The sequence below is a fragment of the Bubalus kerabau genome, chromosome 6 (genome assembly GCF_029407905.1).
Source record: "Bubalus kerabau isolate K-KA32 ecotype Philippines breed swamp buffalo chromosome 6, PCC_UOA_SB_1v2, whole genome shotgun sequence".
Classification (NCBI taxonomy): Eukaryota; Metazoa; Chordata; class Mammalia; order Artiodactyla; family Bovidae; genus Bubalus; species Bubalus kerabau.
Window position 1 is genome coordinate 90,950,417 of NC_073629.1, and position 12,918 is coordinate 90,963,334.

Consider the following 12,918-nt stretch of genomic DNA (forward strand, 5'->3'; position numbering starts at 1 on the left):
TGAACTTGGCCTGAGGGCTAGGAATTCTCCCCCTAGGAGAAACTAAGCAATTTGTCCAGATAGTTGTTGATACAGAAATAAGTAGGGAATCTATTCCTCTGTTTGTGACCTCCTCTATTGGAGAAAAGTTCATATTTCAGTATAGGTCTAGACTGTGTCTATAGTATAAATCTCATTTATCTGGTATATAAAGTCTATTTTTAAATAACTTATTTTTTAATTGAAGGATAATTGATTTACAGAATTTTGTTGTCAATTGTGGTTTTCTTTCTGGAGGCTGCAGGATTATAGTTCTTGCTTCCTGATGGGAGGGACTGGCTGTGGGGAAAACTGGGTCTTGCTCTGGTGGGCAGGGCTATGCTCAGTATATCTTGAATCCAATTATCTGATGGGTGGGACTGTGCTCCCTCCCTATTAGTTGTTTGGCCTGAGACAACCCAGTCCTGGAGTCTATAGGCTGTGCGGTAGGGCTACTGGTGACCTCCAAAAAGGACTTATGCCAACACATGCCTTCCAGGACTGCTTCTTCCAATGCCCCTATCCCCACAGCAGGCAACTGACCACCCGTGCCTCCATAGGAGATCTTCAAACACTCACAAGGCAGGTCTGGCTCAGTCTTTCATGGGGTCACTGCTCCTTTCCCCTGGGTCCTGGTATGCACAAGATTTTTTTGTGTGTGTGCCCTCCAGGAGTCTGTTTCCTTGAGTCCTGTGGCAGTTCTGTAATCAAATCCCACTATCCTTCAAAGTCAGATTCTCACTTCAATTCAGTCTCTCAGTTGTGTCAGACTCTTTGGGACCCCATGGACTGCAGCACGCCAGGCTTCCCTGTCCATCACCAACTCACGGAGATTACTCAAAATCATGTCCATGGAGTTGGTGATGCCATCCAACCATCTTTGTCATCCCCTTTCTCCTCCGGCCTTCAATCTTTCCCAGCACCAGGCTCTTGTCAAAGGAGTCAGTTCTTCACATCAGGTGGCCAAAGTATTCGAGTTTCAGCTTCAACATCAGTCCTTCTAATGAATATTCAGGATTGATTTCCTTTAGAATTGACTGGTTGGGTCTCCTTACAGTCCAAAAGACTCTCAAGAGTCTTCTCCAACACCACAGGTCAAAAGCATCAATTCCTCAGTGCTCAGCTTTCTTTATAGTCTAACTCTCACATTCATACATGACTACTGGAAGAACCATAGCTTTGACTAGACAGACCTTTGTTGGCAAATCAATGTCTCTGCTTTTTAATATGCTGTCTAGGTTGGTTATAGCTTTTCTTCCAGGGAGCAAGCGTCTTTTAATTTCATGGCTGCAATCACCATCTGCAGTGATTTTGGAGCCCAAAAAAGTCTCCCTGTTTCCATTGTTTCCCCATCTATTTGCCATGAAGTGATGGAATCAGATGGCCATGATCCTAGTTTTCTGAGGTTTTATTTTGTTTTTCTAAGCCAACTTTTTCATTCTTTCACTTTTATCAAGAGGCTCTTTAGTTCTTCACTTTCTACCATAAGGCTGATTGTCATCTGCATATCTAAGGTTATTCATATTTCTCCCAGGAATCTTGATTCCAGCTTGTGCTTCATCCAGCCTGGCATTTCACATGATGTACTCTGCATCTAAGTTAAATAAGCAGGGTGACAATATACAGCCTTGACATACTCCTTTCCCGATTTGGAAACAGGCTGTTATTCCATGTCCAATTCTAACTGCTTCTTATTGACCTGCATACAGATTTCTCAGGAGGCAGGTCAGGTGGTCTGATATTCCCATCTTTCAGAATTTTCCAGTTTGTTGTGATCCAAAAAGTCAAAAGCTTTGACATAGTTAATAAAGCAGAAGTATATGTTTTTCTGGAACGCTTTTGCTTTTTCGATGGTCCAACGAAAGTTGGCAATCTGATCTCTGGTTCCTCTGCCTTTTCTAAATCCAGCTTGAACATCTGGAAGTTCATGGTTCACGTGCTGTTGAAGCCTAGCTTGGAAAATTTTGAGCATTACTTTGCTAGTGTGTGAGATGAGTGCAATTATGTGGTAGTTTGAGCATTATTTGGCATTGCCTTTCTTTGGGATTGGAATAAAAACTGACCTGTTGCAGTCCTGTGGCCACTGCTGAGTTTTCCAAATGTGCTGGCATATTGAGTGCAGCACTTTCAGAGCATCATCTTTCAGGATTTGAAATAGCTCAACTGGAATTCCATCACCTCCACTAGCTTTGTTTGTAGTAATGCTTCCTAAGACCCCTTGACTTCACATTCCAGGATGTCTGGCTCTAGGTGAGTGATCACACCATGATTATCTGGGTCATGAAGATCTTTTTTGTGTAGTTCTTCTGTGTATTCTTGCCACCTCTTCTTAATATCTTCTGCTTCTGTTAGGTCCATACTATTTCTGTCTTTTATTGTACCTATCTGCATGAAATGTTCCCTTGGTATCTCTAATTTTCTTGATCTCTAGTCTTTCCCATTCTATTGTTTTCCTCTATTTCTTTGCACTGATCACTGAGGAAGATTCCCTGGGGATTCCCAATCCCTTTGGCTGTATCCCCAGGTTTGGAATTCTGGTGTGGGGCTCAGAACCTTCATAACAGTGTGAGAACTTCTTTGGTGGTAGTATTCTCTGGTTTGGAACAACTAATGTGAACTTTAAGGGAAATTAATGGTATGCCACCTGGAATGGCAATCCTTAGTGAGTTTTTAAAATGTAAAAGTTTATCTTCAATGATTGAACCTTCAGGGCTTTTTAAAAATCTATGAAGTTTATGCACCTCTGGGGCAGATTCAAAAGGATCTAAAGGTGTTTGCCAACTTCTCTCCACCTGTTAATGTCACTCTGACAAGCAGAGACATGTCCTTCAGCCACTCCAGGTAGCTAGGCCACCCATGCCTGGAGCCTGGTTGTCCCATTACTGGTTCTCATTGAGCATGTAAACCTTTACCCACTGCCAAGTTTCAGCCTAAAGCTCAGGTTTTAGTATTTCTTGTAGTTCTTAACTGTTTTTTGAAGGAACTATGCTTATGGCTAAAAAGATACCTATATTTGTGCTCTGGAAGTCAATAAAGATCTCTACTTCACTGTCCCTGAAGTCACCCCAACCTGGCTCTGACCTGAGGAGGCCTTTCAAAGCCTGCCTTTCTCCACTAGGGATCCATGTAGCCCTTGTTGGAGTGTTTTTTCCCCTAGGATCCTGGTCCTTGGGACAAGTGCCATCTAGATATTGAGGTAGCATTTTTATACTACAGACCTTAACACATACTGGATGGTAGAGTGTGGAACAAGTTAATGTTACTGTAACTCTGTCTTGCCTTAAAGATACCTTCCCTCTTTTCAGCATTAGATCTTCAAAACTTTTTTCCATTATGATGGGTATGAACATCATTGTGAGTTTAAGGGTTTTTCTCTGTGTTTAAGGTTAAAATGTATAAAATCTAACAACCAGTATTAGGCTTTGAATAATGGGGAAATATACCTGGTTCTACTAAGAAAAACATACAAAAAAGGTCTGGCTTTATCTAACTGCCTATGTTATATAAATAAAACCTTTAAAAAAAAAAAAAACACTGACTATGCATGGTCAAATATTTCTTTTTCTGCCATCTAAACTAGGGACATCTAAACCCTTGGAAATTTCTGAGTGATATGAGTGTCTTCTGTTTTTCATAGGGAACTTGTCTTGATCACACCTGTGTTTATGCTAATGAAGTAACTTAAAAGTAGTCCCCCTAAACAACTTCAGGAAGGGGACTAGTTACTAGAAAGAAGTAACTAGTGGATTGAATCTTCCAGCTCTACTCACTAACTTCCAGAAAAGGCAAGTAGGGTCTGGAATTTAATTTTGATAACTCTTGAACAATGAGACCTGAGCTTCTGCATTGGTGAACACGTGGAAATGCTGGGAGGGTTGCATGCCCAGAGAAGGTATGGGAACTCTGGGCCACTTGCCTGCCCCAAATCTTACCCTATGCATCTCTCCAACTTGGCTGTTTCTGAGTTAAGTGTTTAACAAACCAGTAAGCATTCAAGAACTCGGTTCCATGAACTGGTCTGGTAAATTACTGAACCTGACAGAGGGTGCAGTGGGAACACCAAATTTATAGCCAAGTTGGGCGGAAGTGTGAATTGTCTTAACCCATGACTGGTGCCTGGTCCTAGTATCATTCATGTCCATGGTGTGAGACTAATGTACTGAGTTAATGTATCCTAAACTTGAGCTGGTGTTTAGGACCCATGTATGTATCTCCATACCACTGGAAACTCCATGATTGTCTCGCATATTGAACTAAATGTTGCAGTTGCATTTACATCATACCTTCATAGGATTAGTGTTCAATCTTAAGATTGACTGATGCATATGCTAAGTGAAATTGAGTGTCCTTTGAGCCCTGAGTACATCTTAGCTTCTCTGGCTGTTGGATAGCAACTTCTGTGTTGAGTGTCCAGAGGTAGTGTTTAAGTTTAGTTCTACCCATTTGGTTCACTGAGCTTTTAAGATTATTATGTATCTCCACCAGAAAGCCTCATTCTGGAATTTTTCTTGGAAAAACTAGGAGAAAGAGTAAATGGAAAAAAGGGATTTGTAACCCTCTGTCAAAGCTCATCCAAAGTGTATGATAATGGAAGCCCTAGATTTGACTAAAATTAGTAACACAGACAAACCCTGCATCTACAGCAGAAAGTGCCTTGAGTTCTCATAGTTTGAGAATCTCAAAAGCCTTATGGTTATGGTTCAACTGAGCAATTACTGGGGACAGATATAAATCAATTATTCAGTGGCTACCTGAGACTTCCAAAGTTAGAAGGTATATCAGTGGTAAAAAGAAGCCAACATCTACCACTACCTCAGAGAATGGAACAATTGTAAATGTCTTTCTACTGGAGAGAAGTTTCCAGGATGTTAACATGCTGAGAATAAGTGTCAGAGAGGGCTGTTCCCTGAGAGTAAAGACCAGGAGGAATTTGCAACTATAATGAGCTTTTCTGGTGGGTGTTAAGATGGCAGGCTTGGGGAATATTGCTGGGGCACGTGGCTGATAAGCCTAGAATAGGGAGCCCACATGTTGGGAGATAAGTAATTTATAATTACTTGATTTATATTTATAAATATTTATAAATATATTTATAAATATTTATATTAATAAACACTCCTCACAGGCAGTTAAAAAAAAATCCTCAACCTGGAATAAAGCATATGGTATCCTGTGTTCTGGGCAGTGGTGATGAATTGATGAAGGTAATCAAGGGGCTGTGCAGCCTCTTAAGAGGATGAACTTAGTTGTCCCATAGGTGATTGGTCTATCACTAACTCTGGCTGTGAAGTGACAATTTAGAAGCTCAACTAACAAGCGGGAGATAGAGCCCTGTGGGCCATGAGTAGAGGAGTTGCTCGGGGCTATATGTCAGGCTACAGTGCTTCCTCTTGGGCTCACTGTGAGTAGTCTAGCATAATTTATTAGCAAACCATTTTAGGGACATCAGTATTCTTGTTCAAAACTCTGGGAATATTCCCAAATACTGTCCTTGGGCTCCAAAGAAATATGACAAAGCTACCTCCAGAAAGACCTAGTCATTGGGTTTTACACAAGTCCTAAGTGGAGTGTATTAGAATGTTCACTTTGGGTGTTCCTGGTGGGAATAAAAGGCCTGAACTTCAATTATTCTCATGGAATGCTTCTCTACTTTCTGAGATCTCTCACCAGCTATACTACTTTCTGAGATCTCTCACTGCTGCTGCTGCTGCTAAGTTGCTTCAGTCGTGTCCAACTCTGTGCGATCCCATAGACGGCAGCCCACCAGGCTCCCCCGTCCCTGGGATTCTCCAGGCAAGAACACTGGAGTGGGTTGCCATTTCCTTCTCTGATGCATGAAAGTGAAAAGTGAAAGTGAAGTCGTTCAGTCGTGTCTGACTCTTAGCGACCCCATGGACTGCAGCCTCCCAGGCTCCTCCGTCCATGGGATTTTCCAGGCCAGAGTACTGGAGCTCACTAGCTATGAACAACAGCATGCAACTCCCTGCCTTAGCAGTCACATACTCTTCAGTTCTAGAGGACTTCTGCTATCTAGGGTCTCCATTTCTCATTCCTCAATTTTCCCCTTGTTGATGCTCACTAGTGTGGAACTTGTACACATCACCTTGATTTTTCCTAAAATTATTGCTTCCTAGTTTCTACCATTTTCAGTCCTGGAAACCTAGTGTTGCTCCCAACTTGTGATGGTGGCTTCCAGGAGTATCTGGCTTTCTCTACTTAAAAAAAAAAAAAAAAAAAATTACCCTCTCTGCAGTTCCAAGCAGTATCTAAACTTCAAATAGGCCTTTTTCAAAGTGAGGCTTCTAAGTCAAATTTTGTTCACAGGGTTCTCAAAGCAAGAATACTGAAGTGGTTGGCCAATGCCTTCTCCATTGGACTAAGTTTTGTCAGAACTCTACCATGACCCTTCCATCTTGGGTGACCTTACATGGCATGGCTCATAATTTCATGGATTTAGAGAAGGCTATGGTCCATGTGATCCATTTGATTAGCTCTCTGTGACTGTGGTTTTCATTCTGTCTGCCCTCTGATAAATAAGGATAAGAGGCTTATGGAATCGTCTTGATGGGCAAGACTGGGGGGAACTGGGTCTTGTTCTGATTGGCAGGCTCAGTAAAGAGCCTCTTGATGAAAGTTGAAACAGGAGCAAGAAAAAGTTGGCTTAAAACTCAACATTCAGAAAACTAAGATCATGGCATTCAGTCCCCATGACTTCATGGCAAATAGATGGGGAAACAATGGAAACAGTGAGAAACTTGATTTTCTTGGGCTCCAGAATCACTGCAGATGGTGACTGTAGCCATGAAATTAAGACACTTGCTCCGTGGAAGAAAATCTATGACAAACCTAGACAACTTATAAAAAGCAGAGAGATTATTTTGCCAACAAAGGTCTGTCTAGTCAAAGTTATGGTTTTTCCAGTAGTCATGTATGAATATGATGGATGTGAGAGTTGGACTATAAAGAAAGCTGAGCACTGAAGAATGGATGCTTTTGAACTGTGGTGTTGAAGTCCCTTGGACTTGAGAGTCTCCTTGAGAGTCCCTTGGACTGCAAGGAGATCCTACCAGTCCATCCTAAAGGAAATCAGTCCTAAATATTCATTGGAAGGACTGATGCTGAAGCTGAAACTCCAATAGTTTGGCCACCTGATGTGAAAAACTGACTCAGTAGAAAAGACCCTGATGCTGGGAAAGATTGAAGGCAGGAGGAGAAAGGGGATGACAGAGGATGAGATGGTTGGGATGGCATCACCAACTCGATGAACATGAGTTTGAGCAAGCTTTGGGAGTTGGTGATGGATAGGGAAGGCTGGCGTGCTTCAGTCCATGGGGTTGCGAAGAGTCAGACAACTAAGCAACTAAACTGAACTAAGTCAAATTCTAGACATCTCAAGTCTATGATGTCTAGATTTAAGATAACAGCATCCCATATTCACAACACTGGATAGAATGTACATCCCAAAATGCTAGCTACTTAACAATCTTAATGTAGAATAAGCCTTTCTCTAATTTAAAGTCCTCTGCTCATTTGCTTTACCAGTCAAAAACAAATGTTTGGCCCCCTCCATCCAGTATTCCAGCTACTTTAAGGTTAGGGCCTGGCAGAAAAAGTTGTTAAAAGTTTCCTTGGGCGTAGACAATTCTATTGGCCAGTTGAGTTTGGACAAACCTAGCAGATGTAAACTTCCCAAATAAGTCAAATGTAGGAAAATTGTTACCTACAGCAATAAGGGAAAAATATTCTACCTACTAGGGACGGATTAGTTTATATCTCCTATGATGCCTTCCTGTAGCTCCTGTAAGCCTAATAGGTTTGCCATATGATTCTCCTTTCTTTGGAAAACTTCCCAGAGTAAAATATCAAAGTAGCATTGGTTCCAGGTGAAGGTCAGAAGTGACATCCTCTAACATTTTTGGTTTTGCAACAACTGGAATCTGAGCTATGTGGCCAGCATAGTAAGACTAACTTTACTCCTCTGAAAACAGACTTCCTATGAGTACAGTTATATCTTCATGTTCTGTAGGCATCCTTGGCAAGAAGCTTGCATTCCAGGATCTCTGGAATAGGAATTAAGAAATAGACCAGCTTATCTTGGCAACTGGCTTTTTCTCTCCACCACCACTTCACCCCTGCTGAGATGGTAAAATGGCGGCTATGCTGAGCCCTGGCTGTTACACCTGGGGCACCCGCCTACCTTCTGCTCTTGAGGACTTCCACCTTGGGACTTTTACTAGGGTTCTGGACTAGTAGCTTTTCTCCTGTCTTACTTTGAAGTCTTTAAACTGCTTCTGCTTCATGACCATGGAGCCTATTCCGCTGTGAAGATGTGACAATGCAGAAATAATTAGAAGCACTAAGTCACTCACAATAAAGCCATATTTTAGGTAAACTTAACACCAAGGTCATTCATCCTTCCCCTCTGAGCATCTTCCTTTCTCATCCTCCCAATCAGCACAGGTTGTCAGAACTCAGTCAGACTCGGGCATTTTTTTCCCCAAAAATCCTGCCAGTTTTAAGATGGAACATCTGTCCAGAACTAGGCTCTTCCTATTCACTATCTCCAGAAAGCCATCATGTTGATGATGCCCCTTCTCTGCAGGACTTCCCTCCTGCTTGTGCCTGAGCCAGTAGTAAAGCTTGGAATTGCCTGATGATTGGCTCCAGTGTCATATCTTTTGTAAAGAGAGAGCATCAGGCCTAGTAGTGAACTAAGCTGAATTATAATAACACCCCATCTACCCTTCAGGAAGAGCTGGTACTGTGATATTGAAGATTCATTCTTCAGCCTCTTGAAGACTCTGGGCTTAGTCTCTTAAGTTGCTTTTCTTTGATCTCTAGCTTTTTGAAGATCAATAAAGATGATGCCTCTTGAAATTTCAAATGAGGCAAGTCTGCATACGTTTTAATAACAAGTCTCCATGACTGTTTGCCAATAAGAGATTTGGGGGTGCTGCCTTTACAACTCTTAGAACATCATATATATTCTAGATTCTCCTCCTGTATAAGTTTGAGTTGAATTAAGCCCTGGTTCTTAAATTTTACTTTTTTTTTTTTATACTCAGGTCTAGTGAAATACAATCAAATAAACCAGCCAAGGTACCTGTGGTAGTTCAGATTTGAGAACTCAAGTCTATGCTTTAGTCTTTTCTACACTAGACTACACCTTTAACGTTTTTATGGGTGGGAAAATAAGAACCCCAGCCTATAAAGATCTATGTAGGAAGCATCTTCAAACAAGCTGAAACAGGATTGCACATCTTCATTGCTGCTGTTGTTCAGTTGCCCGGTCGTGTCCAACTCTTTGCAACCCCATGGACTGCAAAGAGGAGAGTGAAAAAGTTGGCTTTGAAGCTCAACATCCAGCCACCTTCATACAGCTATTAAATGGTGGGTCTTGACTTATACGTAGACGTCACCTGAGACAGAACATACTTGAAACTAATATGTTTTATCTGCATGGTAGTAGTGGTTTAATTACTAAGTTGTGTTGGACTCTTTTGCGACCCCATGGACTGTAGCCCACCAGGTCCTTTGTCCATGGGATTTCCCAGGAAAGAATACTGGAGTGTGGGTTACCATTTCCTTCTCTAGGAGAACTTCCTGACTCAGGGATCAAACCCACTCCTTTTGCATTGCCAAGTGGATTCTTTACAACTGAGCCACCAGGGAAGACCTATCTGCATGATAATTCATTATGCAAATATAATGGTTTAGAGCCTTTCAAAACAAGTGGTAATTTATGAATTTCTAAATATTTCATCTCGATGTAGAATCCAACTTCTCTAAATCTAATCAGTCAATTCTGAGCATTTTAGGATAGCTCTTCTATTCAGTAATTTACTCCAACCCTGTTCCCCAATGGTACTACTCTATTGTCATTGCTGACTACTGCATTAACACAGAACAAGAGTCAAAAGAACTGTGAAGGTGAATATTTGAAGAATTCTTCAGTGTTAGGAATTTTATAGAAAATCTCAAGGCTTAACTTAACCCTTGAATAAGCAATATCCACACCACAGGATGGCTAAGAAAATTATCTGAGCTGGCACTGTATTAGGGAGCCCAAGAAAAAACAGCATAGTCAAACTAGAGTAACTCAATGAAGGTCTTATTTATAAAGGGAGAATGCAATAACCCAGAGTTAGTAATAATGGAAGACTAAACAACAAAAGATGTAGCATCCCAGGTTCAAAAGAAAAGAAGTATGAAGACTAGATTCTGGCAGGGAGAAGCTGACTGCCTGTGAGAAATAAGCTTTTATTTATGCATGAAAGTTCTTCTATTCACCAGTGGTTTCCAAGGGAATAATTGCCCTGATAGTCCCCTCTTCCTGTTGACTTCCTGCTAAGAGTCCCCCAACCCAAACCAAATAGCCCAGCAATCTTATGAGAAGTGTTGTTTCCCCTCCTTATAGGGACTGAAAGCAGGATACAAAGGGACAAACACCATACATTCCACATAGACACAACTGTCTTATATGTCTTGCCAACTCAAGTGCAATTGTCAAGCAGTAGTTAAGCCACTTCTAAAGGTGTAGCGAATGGGATAGACTGTAAATAATTCTGAAAAGCTTACTCATTCTTGCAGCCTGTCTCTCCAGCTTTAACTGACATACTACATATGAAATTCCTCATGATCCTCTGGGACCAGTTTGAAAGAATCCTGCAAGACACCTGCTTGAGTGTTTTTCATGTGCTCCTCTAACCTTGATTTCTTACCCTAAAGTTTCACATCCAGATATCCAGTAAATAGAAAGATTTGGCTTCCTTTCTTTGATACTGTGAGAATCTTTTAGCTTCTGTCCACTATTATCTTCAGGTGCAAATAAGTTAATCTTGGCATCTTCTCATCTATGAACCTGCTTTCCTTGATATCCTTACACGTTTGCCAAAGCCTACACTTAACAGTGTTCACACTATAAAAATATGCATGTCCTCACCATGGGCTTCATGGTACTATGTTGGCATGTGGTGGGCTATGGATTACATCACTACTATAACATCAGTCTAAATGGTATGTACTCCTTCATATGAATCATACTAGCCATGCAGTGGAGCACATGGACTAACTGGGAATGGGAATCTTGACTCTCTGAAATCCATGTAGGAGGCTGTCTTTGGGTGCCAGGCAGCAGCAGAACAAAAAAAGCCATCAAGATCTCTGGCACTAGTTCCTTTAAAAGGTGATATCAGTTATATGTCAACCACCACTTTGAGTTCTGAGGTACCTACTAAAACTAAAAATAATGGCTTCTGAGGTTACTAGTGACCAAAGTCCTCTTTTCACAATGGAGATTGTTGTGTCTATTTTAGGAATATATGGACCTAAGGACTGAGCTTGTTGAACTTAAATATTGCCAAGAAGCAATGTAGAGCTCATACTTGGCCCTGTAGTTCTGTGAAATCTTGAACTGTTAAGGTCAACAACTGAAGTATACCTAATAGTCTAGAACATAAGAAATACATTCAACGTGTATGACTAAAATTCTACCAGCTCTGCACAAATTCAGCACTTTTTTGTCAGAGGGAATTCTCTTGACTTTGGTAGTTCTTGAAGATGTTACTTGATCCTGTCACAAATTAAAGGCTTCTAGGGACTGAACCTTGACATGCCTGCTCCTTAGATCAGGCTAAGACCTGGCATCATCGCATGAGTTAGTGGATTTTATTTTTCTCTCAGAACCAAGAAGACATTAGCTGGGTTAAAATTTTCCAGGTTCTGATGAGGACCCAGTAGTTCAGTAGAAGTATCCTCACCCCAGGACCTTCATGGGAGCACTGGAAACAATCTGAAATTTCTTTTACCAAATCTTGACTTACAATGCTGTATCAAACCCAAAAAGGAATTAGAAGTTCAAAAGACTTGTTGGGGTTAACAACTAAGAAAGGGGGGGGGGAGGGGCAGGATTAGGTAGAGAGAAACCTTACACTGTTTATAGGTCTAAGACTCATGGAAAAGAAGTGGGGAGGAAGAATTGAATAGGGAGGACTTGAGAACTATAGTGAACTTAGAGAGCTTCAGGCAGCCCAGCAGGGAGTCTCAGCACAAGGAGTACCTCTAGAAGAATCTTATTTGAATGAAAATGGTCAGGCTTCACTTCTCCCACAGTGCCCAATTACTGGGTAGGGGCTCCTAGGAAAACATGGACTCAACTTGAACATGATTGCATCCTGAAGGAAGGACAGATGGAGGTCAGTTGTTCTGGAGGGGAGATCAGAGGGAGGGTACCTCTCTCAGTAGTATGTGGCTGCCACATAAACTACAGTAGAAGATATTCTATGCCAATGCTACTGACTTGACAAGAACTACTGTGCATGTTAAGTTGAGCAAAGAAGCCCGATAGGATTTCTTGGCACAGGTCTAGAATAGGGCATGGGGCCATCAAAACTAAAAGAGTTTATCCCCAAAAGTCCCTGCCAACATGGCAGAGAGAAGGTCCTCTAAACTTAGAATAACCTGTAGGAGTTGTTCCTCATTGGACTAAGAGGGTCAAGCTTTCATATAAACTCTCCTGCTTAGTCACTGGCCATGGATTGCTCTCCTAAAAGCATTTAACCTCAGGTTAAACCTGTAGCATAGTCACACGCTGGAGGACTTGATGGTTGAAGACTGTCTACTGAGTGCCTTCTCTGTAGCTGAACAGTAAGTCCTTCAAGGGAGAGGATCTAGCTGGTGCATCTTTGAGTATCACAGCCAACGTCTCATCTGTAGAAGATTGGTCAAGTTGTTCCACATTAGGGAAAGTTTCCCCTTGACATTCAGCCAATGGCACACATGGAAAATACCTACATCCATCCCCAGTGTGACGATATCCATGGAAAATCATGTTAAGGCATTATAGTAGTTCAGTTCAGTCACTCAGTCATGTCTGACTCTTTGCAACACCATGAATCACAG

At 41.5% G+C, this 12,918-nt stretch overlaps 1 long non-coding RNA gene across 1 annotated transcript in view; it reads left to right on the top strand.

Moving 5' to 3' along the window:
- Nucleotides 1-12,918, top strand: part of LOC129655406 (uncharacterized) — a 37,577-nt gene that overhangs the window by 20,134 nt on the left and 4,525 nt on the right. The window lies entirely within an intron of this gene.